The 12157-nt window shown below is 45.3% G+C and overlaps 1 protein-coding gene across 2 annotated transcripts in view; it reads right to left on the reverse strand.

Moving 5' to 3' along the window:
* The window catches only part of LDLRAD3 (low density lipoprotein receptor class A domain containing 3), a 124757-nt gene that overhangs the window by 100582 nt on the left and 12018 nt on the right, over positions 1-12157 (reverse strand). For both annotated transcript variants that reach the window (XM_085548188.1, XM_032445214.2), the window contains 3 exons: positions 11293-11536; positions 6599-6715; positions 5465-5621 (listed from right to left, as the gene is read on the reverse strand). The gene's annotated coding sequence lies outside the window, so the exon portion shown is untranslated. The remainder of the gene's footprint in view (positions 1-5464; positions 5622-6598; positions 6716-11292; positions 11537-12157) is intronic.

A 12157-nucleotide genomic window follows, 5' to 3' on the forward strand; every position in this document is an offset into this window, starting at 1 on the left:
TTCTTCCTCTCCTGCCTGGATGTGGGCTCTTCATGGTAGAAAAAGCACAGAAACTGTAGCACTGCTTGCTCTGCAGTAGCTGCTCGGCTTTCTCTTCCAGTGGAAAGAGGAGGCCCGGGAGCTCTGGCTCATTCATTTTCATTTTATTCTTTGCCTATCACCCTTCTACAAGGAGCCCCCTGCTGTGCAGCTCTCATTTGGGCTGAGCTGTGGTTGTAATGGCATTCTTGGTTTCTGACTCAGAAATCAGAGATGGAAAAAGCATTCTAGGTCAATCTGTGCAGGGTTGTTCTCTGTATCTCCTGCCTAGTGCCCTCCTTCAGGCTCATGTGGAGGGACTTCCCCGGTGCTCTAGCAGAGCACCCCAGCACATGACAAACTTTCTCCTCTGCCTCCTGTCCACAACTTACTGTGGGACTTGGGGTGAGCAAAGGCCCCTCTCCTCCTCTTTCTTCTGCCACAAGCATTTTGCTGCTTTTCTTCTCCATTTCAGCCGTCTGTCCTTCCATAGCACAGATTGTATTAATTGCATCTGTGCTAGTGCACAATGGCTCCACATTTAACACCACAGGCTGCACTCAGTCTGGGGCTTTCCCCTGTTGCCAAAGCCATGGCAGGGAGCACTACGGCTGCAGCAGCACATCACGGAGCACTGCTCCATGGCAGGACAGGGGGCTTAGCTCAGTGCTCTGCCCACTCTGATGGCAACTGTCAAGCATTACCAGATAACACCTATTTATTCCCTGATAACACTAAAAATGTAGGATCCCCCACCAAACTCTATCACTTAGGGAGTACACAGCTGTTTTCCCTTCTTCTCACTTTACTCCAAGCAATGCTACACTTCATCTAGTACATTTTCAGAGCAGTTCTCCCACTCTCACACCCACAGTGCATGCGGCTGTCCTGGTGTGTCCAGACAATTCTGCATCTCCACATCACTTCCTCAAGCCAAGCAAACTCCCAGTTTCAGCTACTCTGATACAAAGGACAAAGTCTGAAATCAGACATGACAGTGAAATGACGCCTTTTTACTTTTTAATCCTTCTCTGTAGGACAGCAAGGCCATGCTGCCAGATTCAAGTGCAAAGTAAAAGTACTTTCAAGTGCATCACTACCATTTGACATATTTATACGTACACATATAAAACGGGCAGTTCCATAGTTACAGGTTCTAGCTATAAAGCCAGACAGAAGTCTTCTTGTCCCACCCCTCAGCTCAGTTTTACCATCCCTGACCTTCCAAGTACTTGTATTTTCTGGAGGGACTGATTAGAAAGCTGTTGTGTTTGCAAGCTTTTTTTCTTTTAATTAAAAAAGTAATTTTCTTTCTTTGATGTGAATGTCATTCATTGCCTAATAGCAATATTTTCAGCAAGTGATTTCAAAATAAGTCATCACAGACTGAATGTGGGACAGCGAGATGATTATGTGGTTCCTGCTCCTTCCGCACAGTTAGCATAGCTGTACCTTTCCTTCACATAATGGGCAGTGTGTGAAATTTCCAGGCTGCTTCCAGAATCCAAAGTAGGCAAAGACAGGTAAACAGCATGGATTACTTGGCAGCAAAGTAGATAATCAATAAATGAATGCCCAGATCAATACACATCCTCTAGCAGGACCATAGCAATTACGCTCTGGTTGCCCTTAAAGAGCCTTTAACGAATAAATAACAAAAGGCAAATCAATATGTCCAGATGATAAAAATTTGGTGTAATCTGCAGGATAATGCCATAAAACTACATTATGTGTGTAGATCCCCAGGTAAAGTAAAATGTTACACCAGCTATCTATGCCACCCGAGGGCCTGACAGTTTAACTCATGCCTCCGGTTCAACACCTATTTTAAAAGCAGTGTGTCTCTTTTGCTCTAGGTCATGAAAGAAACACATCATGAAAGCCTCTTTTTACGTGCATGTGTGATGTGCTATCTCACACATATGCCTTTGTAGACAGTGCAGAGGAAACGCAGCAAGAAGCAGAGAAGCCATTAAAAATTCAAGGCTGGGATGGAATGGAATAACCAGGATGCTGAAACCTTCATGGGAAAAGAAGACCTAAGCTAAAACTGCATTTTCAGAGTGTCAGATCTTAAATTCATTCTTTTGGAATTGAAACCTGAGGTCCTTAATCAGACAAGCTTCCTTAGAACCTGAAAGATGGTCTTGACCACAAAAGGACTTCATGATTAGATAAGAGATGAAAAAGGAGCCCAACTTATGTCTTCTAAACCCTTCTGAAATGCAAGGCAACAAGGTGATGGGAGAAGGTCATCTCTAGAGTGTTTACAGTTCCTATACCTAGCTAGTATTCTAAAAACTGTGAATGTGGTCATTTTATGTTCTCAGTAACTGCTGAGGCTGCCTAGCTGGCTGGAAGCGCAGTGTTGGTAGAAGTAGGGTACAAGTAGTTGGCACCTGCGCAGGAACTTATCCAGGCTTCTTCAATTTTCTGAAGTGTGAGGGAGTGCCTGGTCATTATAAGGACTTCTTAATGATGTGTCATTTTGAGAGCATGGGAAAAGGGGGAAAACACTGATGCTTGCAGCGTGGTGGCACTAATGACACTGATTTGAGGAAAGCACACCTCTCATTTCTCGCCACAGCTCCTGAAGACTGAGGCTTGCTGACTGAGAAATGGGCTGGCTGAAGGATGTTGAACATGTAAAATAATAACACAAGCTTGTATGGCCAGAGGTGCAGTGCAGGGGCCAGCAGCACTGAGTCCTGCAGTCCTACTGTCAGCAGAGGAAGTGGAGTAACAGCTGAACAAATCTGTCCTGCCAGACCTGTTGTCCCACCCACACTGCACACAGTATGGGTGCAGATATAGCATGGATTTAGATATGGGATATTCTTTGCATACCTTTTTAGTCTTTGTTGTTTGTGATCAGTGTGAGGGGCAGGAAGGGAATAAGACCCCATATTATAGCACGGACTCGGTCTTATTTTACACAAGAGAGCAATGGCATATTGCACTCACTTTGATGGTTTCCTGGGTCTGCAGGGAGTGCTCAGTAAAAGCTTTCTGCTATGTCTGGATCGACATAACTGGGATTGTTTGTCCCATATGAATTGAGCCAGGAAGTACTGCAGTATGTAGATGGGGAGATAGGAAAGCAAATGTCACTGACAGGTACGATCTAATTTCACTATTAGGCTAACGATGTGACTGATGCTGAGCCAGTAGGAAATGATTATGGCCTAGATTAGATTACACATACAATGTCAGAAGAGCCCTTCTCTATTCCCACAGCCCTTGCTCTCGTGTATCCCTGCCCTTCCCCACCATGCTCTAGAGAGCAGCAGCTCCTCACCTCCCTTCCATCATGCTCCTCTTAGTGCAGGCAGTTTAGAAAGCTATATAAGCAATTACAGGCTACATAATAATGTTCCATCAGCCACCTTCCCTTGCCCTCTCTTGAAATCTCATTAAAGAAAAAAAAAGGAAAACCTGTCTGTATGGAAATCCAAAGTGACCTCTCCTACACATGCATTAGTATTTGTTTCACATGCCAGAAGCACAAAGGGCTTTTCATATCCAGAGGCTGCTGGGTATATCAGCAAGGCAGACAGCTCACCAAAGCAGCATCTCCAGTGGCTGCAGTCACTCCTGAAGCTCTCTGGCTAGGAGATCCTCCTGGCCTACTGTTGGCTGGTGCCCCTCTGCAAAAACTTCCACTTCTCTGTCAAACAAGAGGAGTAGGTGTGTGCTGCAGAACAGGACAGTTTATGTTTATGAAATGCGCTGTCCTGTCTTACTAAGAGAGAAGCAAAGCAGCTTGTGAGGTTTTGGAGACCATGCTCACAGTGCACACATAGATGGCAAGGCATCTTGTAAGAAACTGTCCAGCTGACTTTAGGAGGGAGGGTACAGGATGCAGGGAAAGACCACAGCACCATTTCTAGAGGAGCTGTTGTTCCGGTTTTATAGCAGGTTAGGAGCAAATACAGAAGAAAGAAGTGATGGATGATTCTTGCCTCTTTAAGTACTGCTATATAACAACAGGGGTTGTGCAGACAGTGAAGGCCTTGTATGTCCCCACACTTGGCAGCACATCCTCAGATCCCTGAGAATCATTCTGCTTGAGTTCAGACAGATCTGAATCAGCCCTGATGGCACAAGTGTATCTTAGGCTTGAGTCACGTCTGAGATAAGAAAAAAAGGAAGCTTCCACTGGCTTGGAACTTCATATAAAACCAGCACAAATTTGCATCTGAAAACAAAATGTCCCGAAGTCCAAAAGGTTCATTTTTTAGAAGCTGGTCCTAATGCCTATGAAATGGTTTCATTTTATTTCTGTTTGTATTACACTTACAAGCTTGCACTAATGTTGCACAAACACCCAGCATGTGCTTTTCCTGCATTTACATGGCCACTAGGTTGATAGATTTGGGTTATTTGTTAACTGCTGAGTGTTTATTTCTTTTGGAGTACTGTTAGAAGCCTCTTAAGGGTGACCAGAGCACTGTATAGGAATCCCTTTGGACTGGATTGTAAAAATTTAGTGATGTAAACAGGGATTGCTCCCCTGAGCCTGCAGACATTAGAGGATGCGAGGCCCTAGCAGAGCTGTTAGAAACGCTGGCAGCTGGATCTGCTGAGATGGCACAAAACCAGGATTTTTCTTTGTTAACCCTCACCTCATGTTTGAGCCACTCAGTTCTTTTTAATTTGACATTGTTAATGGCTAAACTGCAGCTTGCACTGAGACGTGGCAAGTCAAGAGTAGCCTGGCCCCAAACCAGCTAAGAGGTATTATTTAAAATACAACCTTCCCTACTCTGATTTGTGCACGAGATGGAAGTTCCAGCTTAGGAATGCGTCAAAGTATCAATTCCTATCCTGTACAATCTGTCAGAATTATAAAGCACAGGAAAAGAAAAATAATCTTGGGAAAATCCTATGGCAAGAAGAGTTGAAGACTCAAAAAGGAGGAAAAAAGTTGTAAAAGTGTATTTTCAAGAGTGAGAGGGATCCTGGCAATATTATCAGTCCATCACGATAAATCTCCTATCTTCATTTGATTTGACTGTAAGAAGGCATTTTTTTCTATTTTGTATGAAGGTGGAAGGAGTTAATAAATTCACTCAGGTCTGTTAAAATCCCTTAAAGCACATGGTAGGAAGCAAGACAAGAACACAAACAAGCAGCTATTACCATCAGACAATTTAAAATCACTAGGTCAGGCCAACTTCTGTCTGGCATGTTATCGTAAATCTCACCACCTTGTCCCAAATAAAAGAGTTAAACCAATGCTCAGGGTACGTCCTGATCTGAAGCAGGAGCTAGAGTTTCTATGTCATCCACACAAGACATGCATGGCCTATGTGCAAGGACCTACAAAAGGCGCTTTCAAAACCTTCTTAGAAAGGGCCGCTCTCAAAACATTAACAAAATTATTTCTTGCAGCATGTAGGAATGAAATAAACCCTTCTATAATGACATGATTTTTTGCCCTTACCTCTTACGTCCTCCACCTCCCTTTTGGTAGCAATATCAGGAAATTCTTCAGAGCATCTGTGATTCATATTTAACAATCTGTCTTCATGAGTGTCATTGCAGGGAGTCACTGAGGAATATCTCCACAGGAAGCATCAGAGAAATGCAAAAGCAGGCACCTGGAAAAAAAAAAAAAAAGACAATTATTAAAAATGAAGAAGATACCTTTAAATTTAACCTGCATCCACAGGAAAATAATGGATTCTTCAACCAGGAATGGGAAAACAATTTTGCACTGCAGGACTATCCCAAAAAGTTTTGGTCCTGGCAGTACTGGAGTGTTGGCATCCCTTTCCAGCACAAGTTATATTACTTAAGCAAAAGCATATCCTATTCCATTCATTTTCCTTCTCATGAGCCAAAAGCTAACCCTTGCACTTCCTTGTGATCGCTTTCCCTTTATTCTTTGTCATTTTGGATGCCAGCTCCTCAGTGTGTTAGCACCGTGCTCAGTCTGAGGAAGTGCTCTTATGACTGAGGCCTCTGTGTGATGCCGCTATAGCAATCACGTTTGGAGGAAGGCCGAGGAGCACCAGCTTTGAGAGGGCAGCTGGAGAGGAACGGGGATCCAAAGCAGCACCTTGAGTCTCACCTGGTTCCACCCGGTCCATCCTATGGCAGCAAGATCGCAACCAGTGTCACCCTGATAGCTTGCAGAGGGAAAAGCCAGAGAACAGCTGTCACACCCTGCCTGCACTTCATCTCACAAGGTTTAGTTATTATAAGCATTTACCTGAGGCACACTACCCAGTGGCTATTAGAGAGCAGTTAAGGTCAGAAAAGTGATTAGTTCGCAACAGTTTTCTGACTTAGCTGAGGGGCTTTTCTCATCTTTATTGAAGGTTATTTGCTTTGCCAGCAGTTGTGTAATTTTCTGCTAGGTAATCCTGAGCGAGCGTCTGTCCATGAAATCTTTTCTAGAATTATTAGAAGCTGAAGGCTGAGTTATTGTTCTCTAAGAGAGCCTTTTGCTTCGCATGCTGTCTCTAAGCTCAGCATCTGTGCTATCTCTCATGCTATCCCGCACAAGCACACATACACAGTTGTGTAGCTCCTGAAGTTCTACTGATTAACAAAGCCAATTAGTGAAACTTACATCATACTGCTGATTTAATATATTTCATTCCGTATGCATTCTGCTCCAATTCACAGATACCGTATTTATTTGACAGGCAACACCCCTGAGCAGGAATTCTGGATTCTTTCATGTGGACTGAAATGAAGAAAGTGATACATGAGCAAACACAGCGATACAGATCTGCACTGCCTGCGTCCAGCCTTCTGCAAAGGCATCCATCATTTTCAGCGTCAGGCTGAGAATGTTACATTTGTTTTGACTATGTTGGAAGAACAAAGTCTCCTCATCCCACTGCTCTACTAGCAAAAACAAATGCCGATAGCAGGGAGGAAAAACACTGTCCTTGATTTCCTATCCCATCCAATGTAATTATTTTCTTTTCATCTTTAGGCTCGTTCTTTCTGCCTCCTTCCCTCCTTTCCTATTAGCCTTTTCCAGTAAACAATAGCTTGGCATTTTTTAAAACTCTCCTGTATATTTTGGCCCAAATCACCCCTCCTACCCCCCCCCCCCCCCCCCCCCCCCCCACACACACACACACAAATGAAATATGATTAGAATACCAAATACATGTATAGAGTTGCATTGCTCACAGTCTCGCTTTCCTCCCTGGGGTGAGTGTGCCCTCTTTTGTGTGCAGTGCACACCAAGACAAGCTCTGCTCCACAGACAGACTTCCAAGCTGGGGTCCTGCTGAGACGTGCCAGGGACTGTTCCAGAAGACTCACTGTGTCCCCAGCAAGCTACGCATGTTTGGAGAGGACAGTCATCCCTCTGGCCAGAGGAAGGCAGTCGTAACAGCTAAATGATGGACTTCAAATCTTCCCCTGCACTGTAAATCCCCAGCGCAGCAGCTGTGGGCATTGTAGTGGTGAGCAAAACTGATCAGTCTCATTTAATCACGTCACACTTCATTTGTGCCACAAGTGTCAGGGAGCCGGGCACAACAAGGTTAATGGGCTGCAGTGCGTCACTGGTCAGTAATCAGATTAAGTGGGCGCTCACCCAGCGAGTGGCCCCAGTTGCATCCACCCTGAGCACTGCTTTCACCACCTGTGCCAGGCTGGCAGGAGGGAGTGCAGGCCATAGCAGCCAGGGGAGTGCAGTATTGCCAGAGCATGGGCCTCGGTGGGATACTAAATACAAATTGGCATGGCAGACCTGGAGCTATCTGTGTCTTCATACATTCTGTCTTTTTAGCACAGTGAGGGGTCATTAGTATGGGCACCATTATTTTATAAGTCAGCCCAGCTGCTGGAATGTAATGGGAACTGCTGTGGTTCCCCTGGAGCAGGACAGGGTGCTGGCACACACCAGCTTCCAGGACCAGTGCATCTTTACCGTGAGGCTCAGGCTCAGCACAGTGGTCACTTCCATGCAGGGCTGGAGCAAAAAGGAAGCAGAGATGAATGAAGGACGTTCCCTGAATCTGGGAGCCAGGGAGGGTAGTACAGGCCTGTGGGGATTGTCCTGGGAGAAAGCCGATAATGGGAACGCCTGCAAAATCCAATCTTAATCTTTTGCGCTGCAGAGAACTAATCCTCACGCTTGACATTAATCTTTTCAATGGAGATAAAACACCCTTATCTGCCATGTTGCTCATTGAGCCAGAAGGCAGGGCCTGTGGTCTTCCCGAGTGGGAGGCAGAGCTGCAGAAATTTTTGCACAGATGTTGTCTTTATGCTGGCTGACATCTCAGTGTCTCTCCTTTATGACAGCCCACCTTAGCTCTCCTTTTAAGGAACATACCTCTTCAGTTATTATTACTTTTGTCCCTTTAAAGGAGATAGGCTCCAGGAGTGAATGCAACACCTGGCACATGCCTTTGCACTTAGGTGATTCAGATGCTGGCCCAGTACCTCCATAAGCAGTAAGATAAGACTTTGATATGAGTTTCTGTGGAATCAGGAAATGTCAGACTTCACTGTTTGAGATAAAACTCAGGGGATATAATCCTTTGCTCATTGGCAACCATGCTGTGACAGAGCAACCCAGCCTGGCCAGAGTCTAAAAGCAAACCTCAAACCAATCTGTATACATGTGCCTTTATCAGCAATAACTGCAAGTAGAAGTAGACCTCAGAATATCTAAACCATAAACACAGCACACAATTCCCAAGGCTTTTAGCTATCTCTAGGATTTGTGAGCAACAGAGAAATGGGAGGTAGCAAGGAAAGTAATCGAACCTCCTATATATCATATTGATTAAAACACAAGGAGTGCCCTTCAAGGAAGAACCTTGCATTTGGAGGGAGATATATTGGCCGGTCTGCCAAGCTGCTTCCAGTTCCAACAGCAGTGATTCAGGACATCTGACTGAATTGCCATTGATAAAAACAAATCTGTGTTTTCAGCCCCTCTGCAGTCAAGAAATAGTCCAGGAAGGATACACGTCTTAATTAACCCCTCAAGGACAGAAGACAAAGGCAAATAACAAGCAGAATAGTGCACAGATGGAAAGCATTTTGACAATGAATCCTTTGAAGGCAGATGACTCTTTGTTTGTTTTCACAAAAGAAAAATGCACCTCTGTCCGGCAGCCTAATGAAAAAAGGTCGCACAGCACTTGAGTTGCCCAAGAGTCTGATTTCAAAGATCCAAATGATGCACTGTGTGGATTTCACCTACTGACTGCAGCTTTTTGTTGGCAGGAAGGAATTCCAGCTGTGCGTGGGCTGCTGCTCCGCTACACAGGAAAGCGTGACAAGTTGACACCACCATTTCCTCTGAGCCCGCGTGTGACATTGCTTGGATCTCCCACTTCAATGGTGAGAGTGAACTGGGCCTGTCTCAAGTTTTGTGCAAACAGGTGCACTCACAAAGTGCAAATTAAAGCAAGAAGGAAAAAAAACCAAAAACCAAAAAACATTTTTTTCAGTCACAGTCTGTGCACAGGACACCTGTGCAGCAAAGAGCAAAGTGGGAGGAAGAGAAAACAATTTGAACCAGCCTGCACAGATGGGAGATGCTCTTCTCTTTCCTGCCAACAGAGGCCAGATCTTTGGCAAAGCCCAGACCCTGTGCAGCAGGCACAGTGCTGGAAGAGCTGGCGGTCACACAGCAGAGGAAATGTCCACAACCACCGTGGGGAGAGACTGGCATCATCAGCACGTCAACAAGTTCTGAAATGCTTGTGTCTTCAGGCAAGAAATGTAAAGGCAATGGTCATACATGAGGAGAGAGAGATACGGTGTGAGCCCCAATGGCTGATCACAAAGAGCAGTGCTCTGAGGTTTCCTTCTCTTTGTTCCTTTCTCGTCTGATCCCAGCTCTATCCCTCCACTATGCCAATTACCCAAATTGCATTTAGGCACTTGCTCTCTGTGAGCAAAGCTTCTGTTTCAGGTGGGAAAAGGCATGGGGGAAGATGGCATTAATTCAGACAGTTGGGAAGGGAAGCAGCGAGTGGCCACACCAATGTGGCTGCCCCTTTCAGGGCAGCATAGCTTTTAAAATCTCTGCTCCTGCTGTTTTCTGTCTCATATTTTGACCTGTCACTGCATAAGACTGAAGGGGCATTTTTCAAACTCTTTTGAGCACCTCTGACCAACCCACTTTGGCCTAAGTGATATTTTCAGGAGATTTATCTAACAGCTTATCATCTTTCAAGTGCCAAGAGTGGCAAATGCATCCCTGGGGGATCCTTCTAGCACATCATCACCTCACCCTTCTTATTAACGGGACTATCCATCTCCAAAGGCTGTGAAGCTCTGGTTACACACTCTCTGCCAAAAGGATGCAGGGAAATTTATGGTCTTACTGTTTGGAAATAGCAAAGGTGTCAAAACAGAAGAAAAGCCTAGGGCCTGGCTGTGATGCCAGTGAGAAGTGGGAGCACTGGGAGACACTGCAAGACAATGATCACCCACAGAGAGCTGCAGAGAGGGGTACTGAGAGCCTCCCTTGCCCCACCTCAGCACTGCCCCAGCAGTGGTGGCCAGGAAGGTAGAAGCACTCCAACATCGCTGTCCTCCCCCAACACAAATGGTGGCAAGGGGAACCTAAATGAAGGGAACCAATTTATGCACTGTAGGAAGCTGTTTAGCAGGAACAATGACTTTGGATCGCTACTGGTTTTCAGTTTGTCTTTGAGACAGGGAAATAAGAAATGAAGTCTCCAGCAAGATTTCTGAACTCCTTTAAAACAACAAGTTCTTGAACATTTCTTGCTATGTTGCCTTCCATGCACTACTGCCTTCATTGTGTTTATTTTCTTTCGTTTCATTACCATGTCTTTGAGCCCTGAGTTTGCTGCCCTGCAGTCAGCAGGGCCCTGGCTTTTTCATGTTTTCACAGCAGAGTCACTCCAGGATAACAAATGCTAGAAATAAACGATGGATCAACTCACTGAGCATCTGGCATGTTTTGGAGCCAGCCTTCAGCCTTCCATCTTTCTTGACACAAATTAAAATCCCACAGCTGAACAAAGGTTTGGGGAACTCTGAGCAGACAATCAGGGATGTGGCTGCACTGGACACCCACAGTCTCACCACAAAAACATCTGACCAGCTCGAGTGCAGATTGATCCCATGCCCAGATTTCCTGAAGTGCCAAACCAGGAGAGAGCTTTGGGCAAGGAACTCATTTGGATCATTGTCAGTACCTGGGCTGAACAGCTTCCCATCACAGTCACCCACAAGAGGTCACCAGTGAGTTCATGGGGCCCGTGGCCATCAGGAAGCACATATCAAGATGCCTTGACCTTTCCCTACCTGCGAAGGAAACACAGCAGTCTGGGAACAACGCCTGGAATCATCCTCATCGCAGGATGTGATCCTGAGATCCAGCTGATGTGAAGCAGCAGGACATATCTTGACAAGCAAGTGTCACAGTCCATTGGGCCAGGAGTGCAGCTGTCACAGAAACACCTGGGAGCTCAGGATGGGAACACGCACACTGCATAATTCACTTGCCAGCCTGCTGGGTTGTTTTGTTTTCTCCACTGATGTTTTCATTCTGACAAAAGCAATATGGAGGGGAACAAGGTCAGCTCTCGCTTGCAAATATGAGCAATTTTGAGAAGCTGTTCCAGAACAGATCTGAACAGCCTGAATATTAAGGAGCCAAGATGCAACCCAGCCCTACAGGAAATAATGGCAGCCTCTATTGGTAAAGCACATTTAGCTCAGCTCTCGAGCAAGCAGTGCTGGCATTATGTTGTTAGTCAACCCACAGAATTGCACCTATCATCTCTACCTTCCCCCAGAATGACCCTGGGGGAACATCCTGTGCAATCTGACTCTCCTCCATTAAGTTTCCCCTCCTGCTCTGCACCACAGTCCATAAGGTAAGACCATGTAAGACCGAAACTAGTAATAAACATGTCACATTGAACAAATAGGACACACAAACTGAAAGGAGTATGGATACCCAGTAGTGTTCAGACTGCTGAGGGGCCTTTGCTAGGCTGTGTTTCACTGTGACAGTATGAGCCTTTAGACTACATCGGTAGTACAAAGGCAGATATATAGCATCTAAATGCTCTGTCTCTGAATTTCCCCAGGAATCTTAAATCCTTGAGATCACACACTCACATGTGGCACTTCTGTTCATCTGGATGAGAGAGGAAACATTATG

The sequence above is a fragment of the Coturnix japonica genome, chromosome 5 (assembly GCF_054131305.1).
Source record: "Coturnix japonica strain WE chromosome 5, WE-NBRP24, whole genome shotgun sequence".
NCBI lineage: Eukaryota > Metazoa > Chordata > Aves > Galliformes > Phasianidae > Coturnix > Coturnix japonica.